The 22754-nt window shown below is 37.8% G+C and overlaps 1 protein-coding gene across 5 annotated transcripts in view; it reads left to right on the top strand.

The window, feature by feature from the left end:
• Dip2c (disco interacting protein 2 homolog C) overlaps positions 1-22754 on the top strand; it is a 420838-nt gene that overhangs the window by 15817 nt on the left and 382267 nt on the right. The window lies entirely within an intron of this gene.

A 22754-nucleotide genomic window follows, 5' to 3' on the forward strand; every position in this document is an offset into this window, starting at 1 on the left:
ATTTCATAGGTTATCTTGTAGTTTTCAGTTTTTACATATATACCTTCATATACCCTAAAAGGTTTACTTTTCTCTACTTGTATAATAATTAACTTAATTACCAGCTGTCTCTTGTGTAAAATCCTATGAAGGATATTTTAGGAAAATGCAACCTCGAAAAGGTACTTTACTTTCATAACTATAATTTGTTTGAGTAAAATTGTCAGGCTTATTGCTTTTTTAGTTGTCCTTTTTTATTTTTATATTTATTTTATATATTTTATTTTTGTATTTTTATAATAGCTGAGAGGAAGCTATTTAGGGATTACATATAATTGTGAAAATAACCAAATGATTAGAGAATATTGTTAGATTATATATTTATAATATTGTATATATAATATATATTATATCTTTGTTTTCTTTACATGAAAATTATTTAAAACTTTGTTTTAATTAGTTAATTTTATATGTGTGTGTGATGTGTGTGTATGAGTGAATTCCATGATGTGTATAGAGGTTAGAGAACATCCTTTGGGAGTTAATTCATTCCAGTTAATTCATTCCACATTGTTTTTTTAAAAATTACATTTTGTTTGTTTATTAATTTTGGGGTGTGTGTATGAGCATGTGCTATGGCATGCATGTGGAGGTCAGAGAAAAATTTGCAGGTTCTTTTTTTCCATTATGTAGGTCCTGTGGGTTAAACTAAAGTCATCAGCCTTAGTGGCAAGTACCTTTACCTGCTGGGCCAACTTCCTGCATCCTCTTCAACATTGTTGAGGCAGAGTGTCTCCTGTTTCTGCTTAGCGTATTCCAAACTATCTAGTCCTTGAGCTGCTGGATGATCTCTTGTTTCTGCTTCTCATTTCACTGTATGAGTGCTGGGATTATAGGTGTGGCTTTTTACTTGGGCTCCAGAGATTAAAGTCAGCTACTGAGCCATTTCCCAAGTACAAAACTGAAAAATTTTAATCCACATAAATGTTAAAAGAAAGGATCATGTGGTATATTGTCTTAGAAAATTTTCTACTCACTCATATCTGCTGATTCATTTACTCTCTGCAATACTTCCCGATTATTCTATTTACATTAGAATTTTGTATCTATTACTGAGATAGTAATTATATGTGTGTTTATATTCATAAGCATTTTTCCTATAGTACAAGCTGTGTATATAGATATTAAATAAAGGCATTTCCCCATTTTTCAGTCAGAAAACATATCTCAACATTAATAAACATGAATATGCTACTATCAGGAATACCTTAAGATTGTCCCAGCTATATTAATAAATAAATTATGAAACAAGATATATTTTTATCTATACATCAAAATTTTCTGGTAGAAAGTAGTGTAAATGCTTCCTACATATTGGAAAACACATAAGTTTAAACATAAAACATGGAATATTAATTGTGTCTTCATATAATTTTTGCATATTTATGAATCTACCTGTTCTCTAAGCTGTGGAACCATTCAGTCTTGTTTTAGATGGTGCCATGGTTGTCAGAATTAAAAAACAAAAAACAAAACAACAAAAAAAATGAGACAAGATATTCGCTCATTTAAGTGTTTTAAATCTAAAGCTTTTCTTATCTGTGTAATAACCCAGTCTTAAAGATGCAATTTGGCTTTTAGTGGATTATATTAAGTTGACTGTGGATGACTGAATCATTATACCACATTTTGAATTGATTTTATTTTTTATCTTCATACTATAGAGGGGTTCTAGAATATCTACTGTAGGCTCAGATGAAAGTGTTAATGTTGTGACTGCTAACTCCTGGTTTCTCTGGGAAGATAGCTGCAGTTACATATTTAATTTATATTGTTGTTATCATGCATGTGTACATATTTGCATATGTACATACGTATATATGTACATATATATATATATGTTGAGGCCAGAAATTGATAATGGGTATCTTTCTTGATTGGTCTCCACCTTAAGTTTTGAGACAGGGTCTTTCAACTGATTTGTCTGGGCTGGTTGGCCAGCAAACTCCAGGGATCATCTGACTCTGTCTCCTCAAGCCCTGGAGTTACAGGCATGTACTGCCAGACCTGGCTTTATACATGAATGCTAGGGATATGAGTTCAGGTCCTTTGAAACAGTAAATTGTCTGAGCCATCTCCTCAGCCTCTTAATTTCAGTTGTGACTTTGCTTTAAATTCTGGCTTCCATTCTTGTGTTCACCCTTCTTTATTTTGTTATCTTTTTAATTCAAGGCTCTCAAAGATAATGAGTATATATATATTTATACATGTATAAATATGTATATATACACATGTATAAATATATATGTTCATATATGTATATATACATACATATGTATATATACACATATACATATATTCATATGTGTACACATATGTATAATATATATATATATATATATATATATATGGAATGTTCTAAATCTTTGATAACGTGCAGCAGACATTTTCTTTTAAGCAAGTTACTGCTAAATAAACCTATCATCTAGTTTGTACAATATTTCTGGAAAATTAATCCTTTTTCATGGAGTTTGGCTGGTTATTTTCTGACCAACCAGTTTCTCAAGTCTTTATGCTGAAGCTCATTGAGCTTGTCTCAATACTGGTTGTCTGTAGAACAGTGAAAACAGTTCTATAGGGAAGAAGCCATGGCATCTGCATGATGGTTGGTTAGTTCCTACAACTGAATGAGGAGCTTGGTCTTTGGGGGTACTGCACACCAAAGTGAGTGTGGAATGTCAAGGTGATTCTAATTATTGTAAGCTGTGGAGCCATAATAAAGGCAATTGATTTCCAAAGAGCAGCTAAAATTAAGATATGGTATCAGTTTGCATGTTGGGTGATATTTAAAAAAAAAAAAAAAAAGAAAAGCAAATGGCTTTTGTCATACTCTGAAAACTCAGCTTGTAATGTTCTCTATTTTAGATGTAAATTTCATCAGTTTCCTACAGGAGATATTTGAAAGGGCAATTGCTTTGGTGTTAAAAATGCTTTCTGGGGATTTATATCAGTGGATTTGCTATATTATTTATTGTTTATTACTTATTAAATGCTGAACACAGTAGTATTTTAAATAGCTGAGCATGTTCTTGCATGTTGATGTGCACTTGGATGGAAGTTGTGTGTGTGTACATGTGTTTACATCTAATTTGTGATCAAATCCACTTCAGAGATTGCTTATGCCATTGAGAGCTCTTGAAATATATCTTTTCTTTAATCATCAATTTCTGTAGCAGTTTTTAAAGTGCAACTGAATATTAGTCACTATGAGAATGGTAGGTGACAACCTAGTTTATAATCTAGAGGGAGCTGAGAAGTAGCATGTGTGAGGTTCAATACTGATAGAAAGAAAGTTGAGTAGGTCCGATTGCAAATGAGAGTGCCAAATGGATTATCTTTGTCAGGAGTGCTATTGGGTTTAGAGGAATGAGCCAAGGGGCCAAGTGCTAGATTGCTAAGGGCTGTTAGGGGGCAGGGTGCTAGGACACCAGGCACTAGGGAGACTGAAAGCCAGGTGTTGAGAAGTTAGGTGTACTAAGGAGGTCAAGTGCTGGACACCTGGGTAGGGCAGCTGAGAGGGAAAGCACTGGGGAGCTAGCAGTATTTGAGGAGCAGATGCTAAGTGCTTGGGGGGTCAGGTATGAGTAGCTAGCAGGGATGGGGTACAGGCATGGGGAATTTGGGGGTCTGTAGAGTGGCTAAGGCCAATTTATGCTGAAGTTGACCAGAGATGCTGGTGTCTGCAGACTGTATCTTGTAAGGTTTCCAGTGCTTTTTCAGTATCCCCCTACTTCTCACCTAGGCAAGTAATGGAGGAGGTTCAAGGTTTAAGGTTGCAAGGTACTACTAAACCTACTAAAAGATGGAACTGGGCGTGGATGTGTCTCCTCCTCCTCCTCCTCCTCCTCCTCCTCCTCCTCCTCCCCCTCCTCCTCCTCCTCCTCCTCCTCCTCCTCTTCTTCTTCTTTTTTTAAATTATTTGGAACCTTTCCCCTACCCCTGGCTTTTTTTTTTTTTTTTTGAGACAGAGTTTCTGTGTAGCCCTGGCTGTCTGGAACTCACTCTGTAGACCAGGTTGGTCTCAAACTCAGATCCACCTGCCTCTGCCTCTTGAGTGCTGGGATTAAAGGTGTGCACCACCATTATCCCAGCCTTTATTATTATTTTTTTATATGCATGTTTATCTTGCCTGTTTTCTCCTCAGCTGCTACCTGCCCCTACCTTCTCCACTTGTCTTCAACACCTAACCTCCCCAGTACAGTGCCTACCAACACAGGGTTGCTGTGTGAAAGCTGTACAAATTTCAACATTGATTTTTAAGTAGAAAATCCAGCTCTTTGAATGTTGAACTTTGAGAGGTTCAGTAGAAACACCTACTAGCACTCAGTCTCTTTATACCCAGTCTGCTGCCCCAATGCAGATTCTACTTCCTTGTAAGTGATACGAACTCTGCATGGAGTACATCATTAATGGAAATCAAGATGGTCCCATATCTAAGTGTTCATATGTGTTGGGTTGTATTTCCTATGTTGAGAGTTATGTTGTATATTCTATGTGCAAGCATTATATATATTATGTGAGTTTTGTTGTGCTGTGACTGTGTCCTGTGGAATGTATTATGTGAGTTATCTATATCATGTGTTGTATAGCACGTAGGTTGGTGTGCTTTATGTTGTATGAGTTGTATGTTGCATGTGAGCTGTGGATGTTAGGTCTTGTATGAGTGCGTGTTGTGTGTTGTGTGTTGTCTGTATATGCTGTATATCCGTGAGAAAGAAAAGAGAGTCTAGTATATAAACTAAAACTAAAATTCTTCTACGACTCTAGGCCTTTTAGATTGTTTTGAGCCAGTAAGTCTTGCCTAGTCAGAAAGCAGCAAGGTTCTTTACCAACATTCTACCTCAAGAGCTTTTATCAACTACAGATTGCTCATGTCCTAAATTCTTTTGTTTGTTTGTTTGTTTGTTTTTGAGACAAGGTCATTTGTCACCAAGCTAGTATCAAACTTGCTCTGTAGCTGAGGATGACCTTGAACTTCTGATCTACCTGCTTCTACTTCCAGAGTACTGGAATAACAGGTCTACGCCACCTTATCTGGCTCTTCAGCCTTAAATTCTGAGTTCAGCGTGGGTTCTGCCTTTGTGTTATCTTCAGACAGACTATGCAGAGTTGTTTGGGTATGCTTCCTCCATAGAGTTAACAAAAATTTAAATTATGCATCTGTGTGTGAGTCTGGGTGTGGGGTATGTTTATGTGAGTGCAAGTGCCCAAAGAGGTCAGAAGAGGGTGTTGGGCCCCTGGATCTGAAGCTACAGGAAGTTATGAGCCCTCTGAAGTCGGTGCTGGGAACTGAACTTGGTGCTCTGCAAGAACTGTATGTAGTGTTAACTGCCAAGCCAGCTCTTTAGCCCCAGTTTATTTGTTTGCTTATTTGAGACCAGTAATGTATCACAGGTTGTTCTCAATCTCTATGAAGCTGAGGCTGGTTTTGAACTCCTGATCTTCCTGCCTCTGTCTCTTACTCTTTTGGAATACAATTGTGTGCCACTGTGCCTCGTCTTCCTCAGCTGTATTGAAGGACCTGTCTTTTTTTCTTTTCTGTCCCCTGATACCAGATCTTACTTCAGATTTAGCAGGAAGTACAATGGTCATCTTTGCTAACCCCAAAAGCAATGATACTGATAACTCTGAAGAGTTTATCTTTTGATAGGCCTAGATGCAATTACGGGGAAAGGAAGGGGGTATGTTTAATGTTAGAGAAAATCATGGTCTTAGAGCAAACTGAGGCAGCCAGGCAGGCACGTCGCTCCTAAGGAATGGGCTCCTTACTTTCTGAAAGGGTAGCTTATTTTCCGTGTTCAATGCCTGCCTTCACCTCCCCTCTGTCTCCCTACCCTGTTGTGCTGTAATGGGGGGAGGGGCAGTAGATAATTTCTAAAACTCTGTGGAATGTTTAAGCCTTTAATTGTCTAGGCTGTGAAACTGCTGTTTTTAAAAGATCAGAGACAGTCTTTTGTCTGGCTGCCTTTTGGTTAGAGTGCACTATGACTTGGGTTTTAAGTTCCACTTTTTCCAGGTCAGAATGACAGTGTTTCTTTTGGAAGGTGTTGCTGTTAATGTACTTTATTACTAGGAGGTTGGGGGCTGTGTCATCAATTTCTGCTTGAGGTCATGTCCTGTTTCAGATGATCTATCCTTGGCATGGGCTGGGAGGAGCTGTGGGTGTGTATTCAGTCACCTGCTACACACAACAGAACACCTTGCTTTGTCAACCATGTAACTTTCTTAATAATCAGCTAACTGTCCTTGAGAAGCTTCTTATAGGAGAACTCTGGGTTTATTTTACTCCTCTTCTGATTAAAAAAAAAAAAATGTTTGCAGATGCATAAAAGAATCTGTCTTATAGTAGTTATCTTTTAGAGATAGTAATTGACACATTCCCATATTTTATTTTTTAAAACAAGAAGTTTTATACTCCAGTATTAAAAGTTGTGATTTATAATAGCTTCTGAAATAATTCTGGAAGTTTTGGCAATGTAAGCTAAAACAGTGGTTGGTGATTGCAAGTTTGAGAGTTAGTTGGAATCAACTCTTTCCCTTGTCTTCTCATAATTGCCCTTTACTCTGATATTCTTTTGAGGCCTTTTGCTGAGGCCTGTGACTTGGGGGAGTGTACTTTGTTGGCCATGGTGACAAGGCTGCTCAGGGCCACATTAAACACATCTTCTGCCAGGCCCTGTCTTAGGGTCTGTGTTCAGACTTTATAGTTGGCTCTTTCTGCCTGTGTGTCTAGCTGTCCTTGTCACGTTCTAGCAGTGGCTTTCAGTCAGATATTTTCTTTGTTGTCACCACTGCCACTGAAGGCTCAATACCTATGAGTAAATAATGCACTAATAGGCTGATGTCATTATTATCACTGTTTCACAAGTTTTTTTCTTACCTGTAGTGCAGAAACCTGGCCATTTACTGCAGCAACCAAAGATCTAGTTCACATTCATGTTTTCTCGTGTCTGAATTCAGGCCTCCAGAATCTAGTTTCAGGTGATTTCAGTGCAGTGGCCAGTCTTCAGGAGCCAGTGGTTACTTCTCTCATCCTAGTGATCATATATTCATACCAGAGTGGCAAAGAATGAGGCAGGACAATTATGATTTTGTGTTCTTTCTGCTACTTTCTAGCTCTGTGAACTTGGATGAACCACACATTCTTGTTTTCTTACAGATATTATAAGCTTTTTCGTGTTGGAAATGAAGTCATTTGCTTTCTTTTTACTTTCCAGTTAGGCAAGCTGTATGTAGAAATTTGAAGAAAACTAAAATGCAGAATTACATATGGTCTCTTATTATTTGGCATAAATAGTTTTCCTCTCCCACTATGCAAAGAAGAAAGGTCTCAACAGTACCTTGAGGTAGAGAGAAAAGCGGTGGTCCTTCTACTTTCTAGGTGTTCTACTGGCATGGCTTGGTATTGGTAAGGTCACAGAGGTGAAACATATAAGGGCGACTGTTGTTGAAAGGATATAAGACTCCAGAGGTCTTCTCTACCCAAGCTAGTTCCCAAATAATCGAGACAGAGACCGCTTATATTTATAAAAGCTTTAAAGCACAACAAACATCCAAAATAGTGTGTAGTATTAATAATACTGGATATAGTTACTAGAATGAATAATGAAATAAAGGTCATCAGTTTATAACAATAAAACACAGTAAAAGTCTGTCCATATTTTATAAATCCTTTAAAATTAAGCCCCTCACAAAAATAAATACACATAAAACACATATCAAGTAAACCAGTGTTGTGGAAATGCTCTGATTATTTTCTATTAATTCAGGCAGTCTCAACCTTTACTTTATATTTTCTTTTTTAAGATGGACTCCACTAGAATATTTCTGTTCTTTACTAGCCTTGCATGCATATAGGTACTAGATAGATAATTATGGGATTTACTAATCCTAATTCAACATAATTTCTTGTTGGCAATTGATATTCCATAGTTGTGAAAAAAGTACTTTTTTTTTTTTTTTTGAGTTTTATTGATACAGATTCCTCCAGGAAAGGGATCACTGTAATTCTTCCTCTTCTTGCTATCTATTGTGAATTATCATGTGTTATGATAGAAGTTGTAATTTCTTTTGCTCTGCTCTTCATAAAGATTTCCTGTAAGTTCAGGTATATTTTAAAATGCTTTAAAAATGCTTTTAGAACACCAACAGTTTCAGAATAAAATTTTGTTTCTATTTTAGAATTAATAATATAAATGGTTTGGACACAGAGATTTAAAAAATCATAATCTTATATCTGTAACATGGTACTGGAGTATTTTATTTTATTATGGCATTTTAAGTTAACTGTCCATAAAGATAACATTGATAAGCAACATTAAGGCTGTCTTGTTTATTATAGTTTTACGTGCATTATAGTATTGTCATAACCTTTAAGAATACAAAGCAGGGAGTGTTAGAAAAGGAAAAATAAAAAGGAGAGTTTGAGGTTGAATGTCTTATTTGAGTCTCATTGGTGTGGATCGAAAGCCTAAACCCATCACTGGGTTCTTGACTCCATGGTACAGTGGAATTTGTTCATTTCTAGTCAGAAATTCTCAGAATTTCAGCACCTCACCCAAAAGTTTTTATTCAAAACAAAACGAAACAAACAACAACAAAAAAACCCCAAATTGTTGGGTTCATAAGTTGCTTCTTAGATTTGTCTGTTACAAAGCACTAAACTTTAAAAAATATGCAAGAAAAAGTGTAAGATGCTTATGACTTTGTTGAAGGCATAAAACAAACAAACAAACAAACAAACAAACAGAAAACCCCTTCCAATCAGGATCTCTTACCCCAGCACTCTTGACACTTTGGATTTACAGATTTTTTGTGAATCTGTTCATCTGCCCATCAGATGCCATTGCATCTGTCAGTCCCAACAAAATTGTTCTTGCTTTAGACTGCTGCATTGGAAGGTGCCTTGACACATGGAGGTTTGTATTTTTGTGTATGTGTGTTTGTAAATATAGTTGTGATGGACATGAAATGTTACCAAGCACCACCCCCTCCCCCCCTTTTTTTTTTCAATAGATGTGCTTTTCTGAACTGTGATTTGGCTTGTACCTTTCAGCCTTTTAAGTTTATTTACATTTTTTTTTTTCTGGTTTTGGGGATGGATCCAAGGATCTTATGAGTGCTATATCCTCATTCCTGACATCCTCATATTATATCACCAATAAGCCATATCCTCATTCCTGACATCTTTTTTATTGCATGGATCTTGCTATATTTGTATAGCCATGCTACCTAGGCACTAAAATACTTCTGCCATTTTTGTACTTAGAGGAGGCTGTGAGATTCCTGCTGCTCAGGATGCAGGACTAGAAATCTTTAGTAAGCTCCTCAGAGACTTAAATGATTTGATGGTGGTGGGGTCACTCCAAGAAGGAGATTTATTAAGATTCTTTAGATCTACACTAAACCCTTTTAGTCAGAGAAGTGTTTGGCACCTCTGCATTTTCCCTCCTAGGGATGGAGGAAGTCAGACACTTGTCTTGTTCTTGCATAATAGCTTTGAAATACTGATTAAGCTTCTCCTGGGCCTCTCCTTTCCTAAACCAATTCTAGATTTTAAAAGCCTTTTCTTTTAGATCTTTTTCTCATGTACTCAGTGCAGTTGCTTTCTTGGGCCATATCCAAATTTTCCAGAGTTTACTTAAGCTGGTTTCAAAGAGCAGATATAGAAATTATAACAGAAACTCAGCTTCTGTCAGGTAATTCTTGGTCCAGAGGGGCTCCCTTGAAACAATAGTATTCCTTGAAGAGCAATGCTACTTTGCCTTGATTACCAACTGCCCTGCTAAAGTCTGGAATATTTAAAACACTTTCTTAGATAGTAGAAAGCCTTTGAGTTCTATTGTTAGAGCCATTGTGTTCCATATATTAATAACTTTCCTTATTGCTATTACCAAACACTTGACAAGAAGCAACATAAGAGAAAAAAAAAAGATTATTTTGGCTCATGGTTTAAGAATATAGCCCATGTATCATGTCAGGGATGACATTATAGTGGGAGTCTCACCTTAGGCAGTGAGAGCATGAGATTGCTTGCTCACATCTTGGTAGATCATGACACAGAGGAAGAGGTGCCATTCCCCCTTTTTCACGTTTACTCAGTTTGAGACTCCTGCCCATGGGATGGTAGTATTTACAGTTAGAGTGGTTCTTTTTGCTTCAGTTAATACTCTGGAAATGCTCTCCCAGACAATTCAGAGGTATATCCCTAAATGATTCTGAATCTAGTTGACAGTGAAGATTTTAACTGTCACATTCTCTTGATAATAAAAATAATAAACCCCTGATCTCAAAGTGCTGAAATGTGCATCTTGAACTTTTGCTCTGGATCAAGGCAGTTCTGAGGAAGGTTCTGCTAACTGGTGACTGCCTCCTCTTTTTTGCCTGTCGTATATGTATAAAAGAGGTCTGTTATTACAGGTTAGAGTTTTCTAAAAGAATGAATAGTCATTAGAGAAACAATCTAAGGCTTCAGAATTTTAAAGTTTTCTTAATTCTTCATAATTGTTTTAGTCACATCTAATTTTAAGTAATTTAAAAAATAAAAATAAGAAACATAGGTAGTTATGGTAGTGTACAACTATACTTCTCAGGACTAGAGAGACAAAAGCAGAACAGTTAGGAATTAAAGGCTAGCCTGGCTACAAAGTTGAGACCCTATCTTTAGATAAAACTAAAACCAAAACCTTTTTGTATGCCAAGTCTTTGTAGAGCACTCATCTTAGTTTTCATAGCCTTATTTATTCTCTTTCTCAAGTCATATTTTATTGAGTAACAAATAGAGCTGACATAAACTTTACTTTGGGTGGAAAATGCAGATGTAAGACAGCTTAATATAGGGAGAGGGCTAGAGGAAGGAACCAGGGTGAGGAAGACTGAAATGCATGGAAGTAATGAATAGTGGTGTCAGGTTTCTAAGGATGGACATGTTTTCCTATCTTTATTTGTGAATTGGCTTTTATTCTGAACCCACTTGTGTAGCCTAAAGAAAATTCTAAGAACTTTCAGATCTGGAGTATGGTTTGTGCTTTTCAGAACACTGTGTACTTTGAGTTTTGGTTTATTACTGATGACTAATTTTTAACATGCTAAGTCTGTGGAAGAGCCTCAGCTAACATTCTAATCCCAATAATGTCTTTTGGAAGCAAGTGCAACCCTCTTGCCATTCCCAGGTTATATGGAAGGAATTTGCTGCAGTGAATGCTCTCAGAGTTTATTTTATTCCAGTTACCAAGACATTCCCCTTCTCCTCCCCGCCTCCGGGTCTGTGTGTGAGCAGGCATATGTGCAAGCGTATGTAGGCAAGGTATGATGTTGAGACATCTTCTTCAATTACTCTCTACTTATCTTTTGAGACAGGTCTCTCACTGAACCTGGAACTCACTGATTTGGTAAGACTTGGTGACCAGCAAGCTCAAGGGATCATTTTTGTCTCTTTCTTTTCACTTCTGGGGTTATAGGCATGCAAATAACACATGGGCTTTTGCATGGATGATGGAGATGGAACTTAGATGTTTGCATGGCCAGAACTTTACCAAATGAGCCATCTCTCATTGAATTCTTTCATTCCATTTACACTTACTATATTGTGCTAATAAAGTATGATAGGAGCAGCATGTATATTGCTCCTTCATTGTGATGAATTTTCTAAGTTTGATTTACACAGTGATGCTTCTGCCTTGGTGAGGACTGTTGAAGCTTCTGCCCTCAGTCCTGTGCATTTATCTTTTTCACATTGTGGGTAATAAAAAGTGTAAGTCACCAGTTGGAATTATAAAGCTACCTCAGGCTTGCACTCAACACAGATAGATGTTGGGAGAAGAGGAACATAGTCCCCACCCCCTATCTCCTGTATGTGCTCATGTGTGGTGTGGTATATATGTATGTACTGGTATGCTCACTTGTGTGTACATGTGTAAGCTAGAGGTCTTTTTTGGGAGCCTTCTATTTTCTTCACCTTAGTTTTTGAGACAGGGTTTTCATTGGGGCTTTCTGTTAAGATTAGCTAACCCAATATTTGTCTGCATGTCATCTCCCCAGTACTGAGGTTACTGATGTGTAGTGCTATAGTCGATTTTTCTATTGGGGTTGAAGACCTGAATTTAGGGCCTTATGTTTATATAGCAAGCATTTTACTTACTGAGCTGTCGTCCAGTCCTAGGGAGTAAGACTTTTTCCATATAGCAACCTCTATGGGAATGGAAATCTTAAACTCTTTATCAAATTATTTCATCAACAGATCATTAACTTTATTATCATAAAATTTGGTAATCTATATATGAAGAAAGAAAAATATAAAGCAACTTTAGGAGGTATAGATTGTATACTTTGGATACTGGGAATTTTGCTTGAAATGCTACTTTTATTTTTTGTTTCGTCTATTTTTTTTCTTTTTTCTTTTTTCTTCTTCTTTTTAGTCTTTGTGTGAATAGTACTTGGCACACTAAACTTTTCTGATATGTCAGCTGTAAAAATGTTTAAAATTAGATTCCTAAAAATCAGGTATGAAGAGCCCTTGCTCACACTACCTGGGTTATGTTTTGAGCACTTAATATTTGTAGAATACCTGATTCATGTTGCTACAAGAATGTTATTTGCTTTTGTTTTTAAAAATAAGTCTAACAGCGTTATAGACTCCTTAGAGCATAGCCCCCTTGGTATCGTGAGATTCTGTCCTTGTACCCTTGAACCTCATTTTTTAATTTATCGCCTCTTATCTCTAGTTGGCTAGTCTTTGCCTGTTTCATTTTTCTGTAACTTCAGCTTTATAAAACAGGGGACAAAGCAGTCAGATGTTCGTTTATGCATAAAGCTCTTGACTGGGCTGAGGGATATATTTCTCTGATTACTTCCGTTAGTCTTGGCCCTATGAGGTAACTCAGGATTTCTTGACTTTCTGTTTTTATAGATTTCTATAAATAATCCCTTTCTTCTTTTTGGTTCATTCTCTGTAGTGATCCCTCCTGAGGCTGTTTCTTTGCCTTCAGTTTTGACAACTGTGATTTAGTTTCCAAGATGATGAAAGGGTAGTGAAAAGGGCATGGAAAGAAAAAGCAGGAAGGGAAGGAATTATCTCATGATTTTAGTCAGAAGGAAATCGCTCAGACAGAAAAAAAAATGTTAGAAGTGGGTCAGATCCCAGGAAATTGGATTGAATAAGTGGCACCATGTTACGTAGCCCTATTTTATATCATTGTTGTTACTGTGGCAACTGGAAGAATGAGTGTATTCATTCCGAGGTCAAATATGTCTCTGCTGACTATAATTAGCAGAATTTGTTCAATTCAAGTTTGAGAATGCTAGTGGTGAAGAGATTTTTCACACGTGTGTCTTTTTGTGTTCCATGTGTTTGAGTATGAATGTATTCATATGTGTTTGCATACACTTATCTGAAATAAAAATGTTCAGTTAGGTAGGCTCATTCATTTCTAAAAGATACATTCAGGAGACATAACTTTTTTTCCTTTTCATGTGTATATGGTATGTGTGCATATGTGCATGTGTGTAGGTATGTGTAGAGGCCCAGGGTTGATGTTTGGACTCTTCTTCAGGAGCTCCTCTGCGTTATTTCTTGAGGCTGGGTCTCTCAGTCAAACCTAGAATGCAGCATATTTGCTAGTGAACTTGCTCTGGAGATCCCCTGACTGCCATCTGAGGCTGGATATACAGATAGCCTACTAAGCCCACTTGGTGTTTACCTGGGGATCTGCACTGTAGTTCTCTTGCTTTCACAGTGAGCTGAGCTTTTTTTTATTTTCATGTGTGTGAAATAAATGTATGTGTATATGTGTGTTGATACTATTTTTTATAAAAGTGAATGGTTGACCCCCTCTGAGGTATGTGTGTGTATGTTTTTGTGTTTGTGTGATACTGGGTATGTATGCTCATATTTATGTATGTGTAAATGCCTGCATATATTGTGTTTATGGATGAATATGTGTATGCATGTGTGTATATGTGATATATACGTGAATGTTTACTCATGACTTTATGTATATATATATACATTTGTGTTTCTATATGCATATCTGTACATTTATGTACATGGTTGTGTGAATGTGTGCACATCTTAATGTATTGCATACTGCTCTGGGGGGCATATATTACTGTATAGCCTGTGATGACTCTCTAGGTGCCTTGAATTGTAAGTGTTACTGCTTAATCATGACTGAATTTGTATGAAATGCATGTCTGTAGAGGAATTTTCATTTACTAACATGGCTGCCTCCTTCTTTAACTAAACTTACCTACATTGTTCAGGTTTAAAAGTGTATACTAACAGCGTGTCTGTATTCTAGATGTATCACATAGACCTAGAAGTTCTTTGGATTCACAAGAAGATCCCTTGCCAGAGCAGCCATGTTTGAAAGTGACCTCTATTTGAGAGGCAAACAAAATGACTAATCAGAAAGAGCCAGAGATAGGAGCCACCTTTCACAAGAACAGGATAGGAAGGAGAGGCTACTTAAGAGCAGTGCTGGGAGAGAGACAGGAATTTTTAATGAGATTTGATTAGCAGGACAGTTTTATAGAGATAGTTTGCAGAAAGAACAGGCTAGACACAGATGAAGACAGAATGAGCTAGAATAGAAGGAGCCAGAAGATTAAAACATATTGACAGAGTTAGTTTGAGGCCAGGCAGAGCAATTCAGTTTGAAGTTAAGAGAAACCAGTTTGAATAAGTCAGCTTGGAGAGGAGTTTAGGCCAGGACTGAGGTGAACCAGCCAGCATGAGTTCAGAAAGAGCTAGAAAGGCTTGGGAACATCCCTCATCTCATCCCCTCATCTGAAGAAATTAGAAAAGAAAAAACAGAAATCCAAAGAAACCAAAAAACCCATTTATACATGTTTGAATATAATATGAGGTTAAATATATTTTAAAGGTTCAATGGTGTTAATGCCTTATAATAAAATAGTGTAATATTTTTGTTTCCTTTGCTTTGTGAGTGATATATAATATTTTTTTTGGCACAGGTTGTAAGATGCTGTGCAGAATGGCAGGGAGATGGTGGTGATGTTGGCCAGGTCTGGTTAATGATTAATATATATATGTATATATATTCACAAACATCTGGCTAGAACTTTGGAGAAGGGTCACTAACATGCTGCCTGTTTAAAAATTTAACATCTTTGTTCTTTCTTAGTCTTCATATTAGTTTTATCCACAGTTGCTCTTTGAATCATTTTTCTTCTATAGAAATGTGTAGTGTTGAAGTCACTTAAGAGAAGAGCCAGCTGCCTTTCCATATACTCATTTGCAAACCTTTCCTACAGTGGTCATTAGTAGAGCTGATTCCTATTTCCTCCTCAGGTTCATCACTATTTATCAGAATAAAGTTAGGGCCCTGGGGAGATAGCTCAGTGGAAAAGCACTTGGTGTGTAGGCATGAGGTGCTTGGGGTTTATTTCCCCAGTGTCCACACTGAGTGAAAAAAAGCTGGTTAGGAATAGTGGCTGCCTATAATTCCAGCACTAGAGAGTCAGAGACTGGATCTCTGAAGCAGTGTGGTTAGATATATCTGGAGTGTTATTCTCTGGGTTCAGCAAGAGACTGCCTCAGTAAATAAAGTGGAAAATGATTGAGGAAGACACCTGAAGTCAACCTCTGGCCTGTGCACATGTATAGTGTACAGTTCACACACATATCAAACATAGGAAGAAAAGAAAAAAAGTAAAGTTCTATACTGTTTATGATAAATAATTCCTGTGCCAGGTTGGGTAAAGTTGAATTGTTACCTGAGTCCAGCTGTGCTAGAGCATTGGTAGCTATCACTATTCTGATATTGATTGCGTTCCACCATAACTGTTGGCCTTACTCTCATCTCTTCAACATGCAGAGCCCAGGACATGTATGTGAAGGTGAGCATGTACTAGTATAAGTTTCCTGACTCACTTAGAAAGACAAATGGGATGGGCATTGGATGTAGGAGAAAACAAATAACAGGACAGGAGCCTACTATAGAGGGCCTCTGAAAGACTCTACCTAGCAGTGTATCAAAGCAGATACTAAGACTCATAACCAAACCTTCAGCAGAGTGCAGGGAATCATATGAAAGAAGGGGGAGTTAGTATGATGTGGAGAGAAAAGGAGCTCCAGAAGGACTAAATATATCTGGGCACAGTGGTCTTTCTCCAACCAAGAATCATGTATGGATATAACCTAGAACCTCTGCTCAGATGTTGCCCGTGGTAGATCAGTATCCAAGTGGGTACCCTAGTAAGGGGAACAGGGACTATTTCTGATATGAGCTCAATGGCAGCCTCTTTGATCTCCCCTCCCCTCAAGGGAGGAGCAGCCCTACTAGGCTACAGAGGAGGACTTTGCAGCCAGTCTTGAAGATATCTGATAAAACAGGGTCAGATGAAAGGGGAGGAGGTCCTTTCCAATCAGTGGACTTGGAAAGGAGCAGGGAGGAGATGAGGGAGGAAGGATGGGATTGGGAGAGAATGGGGAAGCAGGCTACAGCTGGGATACAGAGTTAATAAAATGTAACTAATAAAAGGAAAAATTTCATGACATCTCCGCGATGACCTTAGTCCTTCTTACTAGTATGCAAGATATGGCAAAAGATAGAAAGAATTTATAGAAAAAAATAGAGAATTACTCAAAGATAGGTAATGCTATTAATTATATAAAATGTTTATATAGGGCATATTAAAATCAGAAAAGATATTATGAAAATATTAATCGGTATGTGCTTATATATTTTAATATAATACAGCTTAGTACAACATACTATTGTACAGTATTAAGCAAAAGGAACAGCATAATATTTGATAGCATACCACAAAATAATATCATGTAGGCCAAAATGCATAGCTAATGGTGTTGCATATAACAGAATAAGTAAATTAGTGTAGTTGTTTCTTGATTTATGATAGGGCCATGCCAAAAAGCCTAATAATGTGAGTAGCATATCCAACCTGTCTCTGGTTCTTCATTCCTATCTTGGCAGTGTAGTAAGTGCAGTGAACTATCAATTGTCTATCCTGTTCATTGTGTAGTTGGATGGAGACCTGGACACTTCCCAAGATCATGAGAAAGTATTACACTACATCTCACTAGCTTGTGGAAAGATCAAAATTCATAATTCAAAGTATAGTTTCTACTGACTGTGTATTGTTTTTGTGTCTTTGAAAAGACAAAAAGTTGTAAATTGACACACTGCATAGGTCAATGAATATCTGTAGTGTAATATAGGATACTATACTGTCAATAGAAAAAGGATTCTAATATTAGACCATGTAGTAACTCTCTCCTTGATCTTTCTCTGATTTATTCTCAGAATCAGGGCATAGGTATAAGAGGGCAAGGAAGCTGGCTTTTTATTATTTTTTGATTTCAAGACTAATTTGTGGCGATCATCTGGTGAGCTCTGTTTATTTAATAGTATTCTCTCTAGCAGCCTGTGTATTCTTTGTAGAATTCGGGATTGTCTCTTACATAAATAGTTGCACATGTTTGTCACCTGTTACATCCTCAGTGGATTATAGCTGTGGCCAATATTCTAATTATTTCTCTGTGTTGTCTCCCTTTTGTTGAAGAAAAAGCACATGAGAAATGCTATGCATTGTGTAAAATCAGAGCCTCTTCATTATTTGAGGTTGTATTTGAACAAAACCAGAAAGCCAGACCTCTGAGTATTTTGTATTGTAAATGACTCCATGTGTCTAGTGTGTAGTGGGGGAAGCATTCCTAATGTTTCTTTTTCTCCCTTATTTTATTGGGTGATTGTTTCAGAGATTCCTAAGTTCTTTGTGGGGAATGAGTAGCCCAAGATTTGGCTAGCAGCCATGAAGGATGAAAGCCTAGATGGGAAATATCCTGTGTAGCAATGCAAAGGGGAATGCTACAGAGGATTACAAGATTCTCTCAGACTTTTCTTGCTGCCCTCACCTTCTTTGATTAGTGTCTTAGTTACTGTTCTATTGCTTTGAGAGACCATGACCACAGTAACTCTTATAAAGCAAAGTTTTTAATTTAGACTTGCTTAGAGTGTCAGAGGTTTAGTCCATTGTCATCATAGCAGGGAGGGCAGACATGGTGCTGGAGAAATAGCTGAGAGTCCTACATCTGGATCCACAGGCAGCAGGAAGAGGAAGTTACTAGGCATGGTTTGAGCTTTTGAAATCCCAGAGCCCACATCCAGTACACTCTTCCTCCAGCAAGGCCACACCTCCTAATCCCTTCCTATGCCCTCCCTGATGACCAAACATTCAAATTTATGAGTCTGTGGGGGCCAGTCTTATTCATAATTAGCATACTCAGAGGGTTAATTCCTAGTTGGTTGTAGTCTCCTGAAGAATAGAGTGAATATCAGGTGATTGGGAAAAATTACCTGTGGTGTTTCCTTTGACCTGCCTCTCCTTGTATAGCGTCTTTTTCTGAAGAGATAATTTGTAGGGCATTTGTTAATGTAAATGTGATTAGCAAAGGACATCCCCTTAGATAAGAGAATTAGAGCCACTTTTATAAGCTATTTTTTTATTTCATTAATTTTTACAGAGAATTTTGGTTTTTCAAGCTTAACAATTAAAAATTAAGTATTTTCTTTGGGCTGTCTTCCTTACTATGAAGTTATAAGTCCTTGGTGGTTAGGAGGCCATACCACACTTTGCAGACCCTCTATTTCTTAGCCTAGTAGGATAGTTTTTTCTTACCCAAAGAAATATATTCTTTTAATGGTTCTTAACAAGGGCATTTTAACGAGCATTTAAAGTGCTTGCTTTAGTTTGTGACAAATGATTAAACCAGCAAGCTGAAGGACTTGTGATATAGTTAATGTGAGACCAAAAAAAGAAAAGGCATCCCATTGTTGCTGTCAAAGGACTGATGAATTCATGTACTTTACCTGGTGAGGCCCTGCCTGACCTAGAAAGGCTCACTTCCTGAAGTTCTCTTGTGGAGACATGTCATATCACAGAATATTTTTGATATTTATTTGCTTGGTTTTGAGACAAGGTGTTTTGTAGTCCATGCTGTCCTGTAACTCATTATGTAGTCAATAACTTTGAAATTCTGGTCTTCCTCCTCTGCTTCCTGGGTTCTGGTAGTACAGGTGGGAGCCACCATACTCAGTTTTTATAGTGCTGGAGTTCAAACATGAAGCTTTGTGGACACTAGGCACGCACTTTACCTACTGGGCTATGGCTTTAGACCCTCCCCCCCCTTTTCTTTTTACATGGAGTAGCCTGTCTTCAAATACCCTGTGAACTCATGATCCTGCTACCTCCATCTTCTAATTGCTAAGATTCCAGGCCTGTGCTGCTGTGCTTGGTTTGTCTTCATTTTAAAAGTTAGTTCCTTTTAATTGTCATTAGAGTAATCTGTTTTTTACCATTAGATTTTGATGCACCATTAGATTTTGAGTCCCTGACAGACAGGCACTGTGGCTCTTCTGTTGTATGGTGCCCAGGATAGTCCTAGGTACTGTGGGTGTTCTTGGTGACATGTAGGTCTGTAGCACTCTGTGATGCCTTTCCCTAAGTTCCTCTACAGCTGTCTCTGTGGAGTGCCTGGAAGTGGAAGGAATCAGGAGAGGGTGTGGTATGGCTGCTTGGGATTTCTGAGAAGTCTTTATTTCAGTGGTGAGTCTGGCATGAACACTTTTTCCCCCTCCTCCATGTTAAGTCATTGTTTAATGACATTTGTCTCTTTATTTGCTTGTGACAGTGCTTGTTTAAATGCTTTGTCTTTTAGGCCTAGAAATGTTAATTCACTAGTTGGTAGAAAGATCCAAGTCTCAAATGCTAATATAGATTTCTTGAGGTAGTTTCCTAAAATATTGCAGGCAGCTCATAATGATATATTTGAGAGAATCTATTTTCTGAGATAAACTCCACAGTGCTGTGGGACTATAGGCTGTGTGTGTGTAAAGAAGATGGTCATGAGGGTTGTGGGTGTAGGACAGTTCTGCTAAAGGATTGAAGTTTATTAATAAACATTTAAAGAGATTATTTAGTTGCCAAGTCATTGAAGATTTTTTTTTCTTTCAGTTTCAACCATTAGGACTTTTAGACTATTAATTACTGTTAGAATCCTGGTGGTTTCCCAAATTTATCCCATCAACATATTTTCTGGCAAGCTTCTTTTTTTAAAAGTTGATGGACGGCAGCCCAGTCACATGTGTGTGTCTCCCCATAAGCAACTGCCAGAGAATCTGATTCTCCTTCCTTACCAAGCATTTCTGCTTCTGAGCCCTATAGCAGGGTGTCACCTTGGCTATGTCCCTGTAGGAAAATGCATACTAGTTCCAGAAGCCTCTGGGGAATGGACTTGTGGAGTATGTGTCAGGCTAGGTTGTTTGGATTGTATTGAACAATATTCAGTGCTGGTTGCATCTGCTTGCAGAGTATCTCTCCTACATATTTCACATGGCAGGGGCCTTTCCTCACTTTGTTAAATTAATGAAACCCAGGGAAGGTAAGTTCAGGACTGCACAGTGTGGATGCATGCATGTTTGGAGATATACAAGGTCATGTGTCACTCACCTGTTCCCTGTGAGGGCTCCCTCACAGCCCTTGGCTTGCATATTATATCTGTATCCTGGCATCACACACAGGATCTGTCAGTCAATAAATCTAGTGAATTGCTGTTTGGGAAACTGGAGAAATTGCAGTGATATTCCAAATGATATTTTAAAAAATTCATTCAGTTTGTCCATGAAATGGTATGTATGGGCTACAAATATGGCTTACAGAGGAGGATATCAGATCTTAAGTACCTGTTTTGAGGGGTGGGGATTTTGTTTTCTAAGTGTCTAGGATGTTTTCTAATCATAAATGAGTGGTTTTAAATAAGAGAAGATGTGAATGATATACATCTTAAGTCTAGAAATATTAACATTGAACTGAGTCACTAAAGCCAAGTTCCAACTCACCGATGGACCACATCGTAAGGAAGTAAAATTAAACTGTTGTGGCAATGAATTCATGTGGCAATGAATTCTGTGTATTGAATTCATCCTGAGCAGTAGAATAGGATTAATCATTTGTATTAGTAGAAAAACAATTTCCATGTCTACAAAATATAAATGTCCAATTGACTGTGAGTGCAGCTGAAAAAAGCCCATCCTTCCCCTAAGTTTTTATTGGTCCATAAATCCATCTCAAATGATTTACAGTGTAAAGATGAGGAATAGAGATAGCCCCATTCTGGTGTGAAGGGAGAAGTTAACCTTTCCCCTTTTTGGCTCCACTTTGCCTGTTGTCAACAGATACAGAGTGACAGCGGAAGGCAGCTATAGTTAGCAAGAAAGAAGTTTGTTAGAAAAAGTAGCAGAATGTTCTGGCTCCTTTATGGTTTTTTGTTTCACAATTTTATATTCAGTCTTGAAATATGCCTCTTTTTAAGGCAATGTAGACACAACTTCCAGGATTCTTTCTCTAGGATTGTTCTGATTTGTGAGCATAGATCCAAGGTCTGATGGCCATGTGCTAAGCATTGCTAGTTAAATGAAGCAGAAGCAGAAGTTAAATAAATCAAGCTATGCATCATCAAGAGAGATGCTCACAATTGTGTGGTGAGGAGAATCAAAGCACTTGTGGTAGGGAGGTGTAGTGGAGCTGGTAAGGAAACCAGGTAGCTCTGTCTCCCAGCATGGATTAGTGCCCAGGGGAAGTAAGGAAATGTGTAAAAACAAAATTTGCCCTGGTACCTCTCTTATTTAAAACAAACAAAAGCAAGCATGCTTTTGTATTAACACAAGGGTAGAAAAATGCAGGGTTTTGTTTTTTTGTTTTTTTTTTGTTTTTTTTTTTTTTGGTTGTTGTTGTTTTTGTTGGTGGTGGTATGTGTATATGTGTGTGCTCGTGCATGCCTTGCATGTGCATATGGCAGCTAGGCCATAACCTCAACGTTTCCTTTTATTGCTCGCTGCCTTATTGCTTAGTCTCTCCTTGAATTGGAAGCTTGCTATTTCAGTTAGGTTGGCTGGCTGGCCTTAATTTTCCAGGAACTCTGCTCAGAAGTGGTGGAGTTATAAGCAAAAACTGTTTTGTTTTGTTTTGTTTTGTTTTTTAAACATGGGTGCTGGGGGTTTCAAACCTCAGGTCCTCATGCTCATAGAAACAAGCTCTCATCCACAGCCATATCCCCAGCCCTCAGTTTTATGTATTTATTTATTTTTGGTGGGGAGAGTTAAATGTGGGGACTAAGGGGGGAGGGTAGACAAAGCTTTCGGTACTACCTTTGTACTATTTTCTTTTCTAAAGCAAATTATTTGAGTTAAGATTGAGCCAAGCTGCTTTGCAGCCTCAGTAAATGGCATTATGGGCCACTGTCTCAAACTACAGCAGTGATGGAAGAGTTGGGAGGGTCTGTGGAAGGCTTGAGGGAGACACACTTCATGTTCTATTACTGGGTCCTCAGTCTCAGAGGTTTGGGGAATGTGGTCAGGCAGTTTGTCAAGAGCATTTTGGCCCACAGCCAGCAGCAGTCTTTGTACATGGAAATGCATGTGCCAGTTTATTGAAGTTGATACTGCTTAAGCTTCTAAAAAAATTATATTTTGAAAGAAGGTCTTACTATGTAACTAAGTCTGGTCTGGGTTTTCCCTATGTAGCTCAGGCTGGATTTGAGGTCATAGGTTTCCTGTCCCAGTTTTCTGATCCTTGGTATTCTAGGCATGGGCCATCATGTCCAGCTGTTGCCTAGGTGTTTTATAATTTTATCTATCTATCTATCTATCTATCTATCTATCTATCTATCTATCTAT

Source organism: Psammomys obesus, unplaced genomic scaffold (genome assembly GCF_907164565.1).
Source record: "Psammomys obesus unplaced genomic scaffold, mPsaObe1.curated_primary_1811, whole genome shotgun sequence".
In the NCBI taxonomy this organism is placed as follows: Eukaryota; Metazoa; Chordata; class Mammalia; order Rodentia; family Muridae; genus Psammomys; species Psammomys obesus.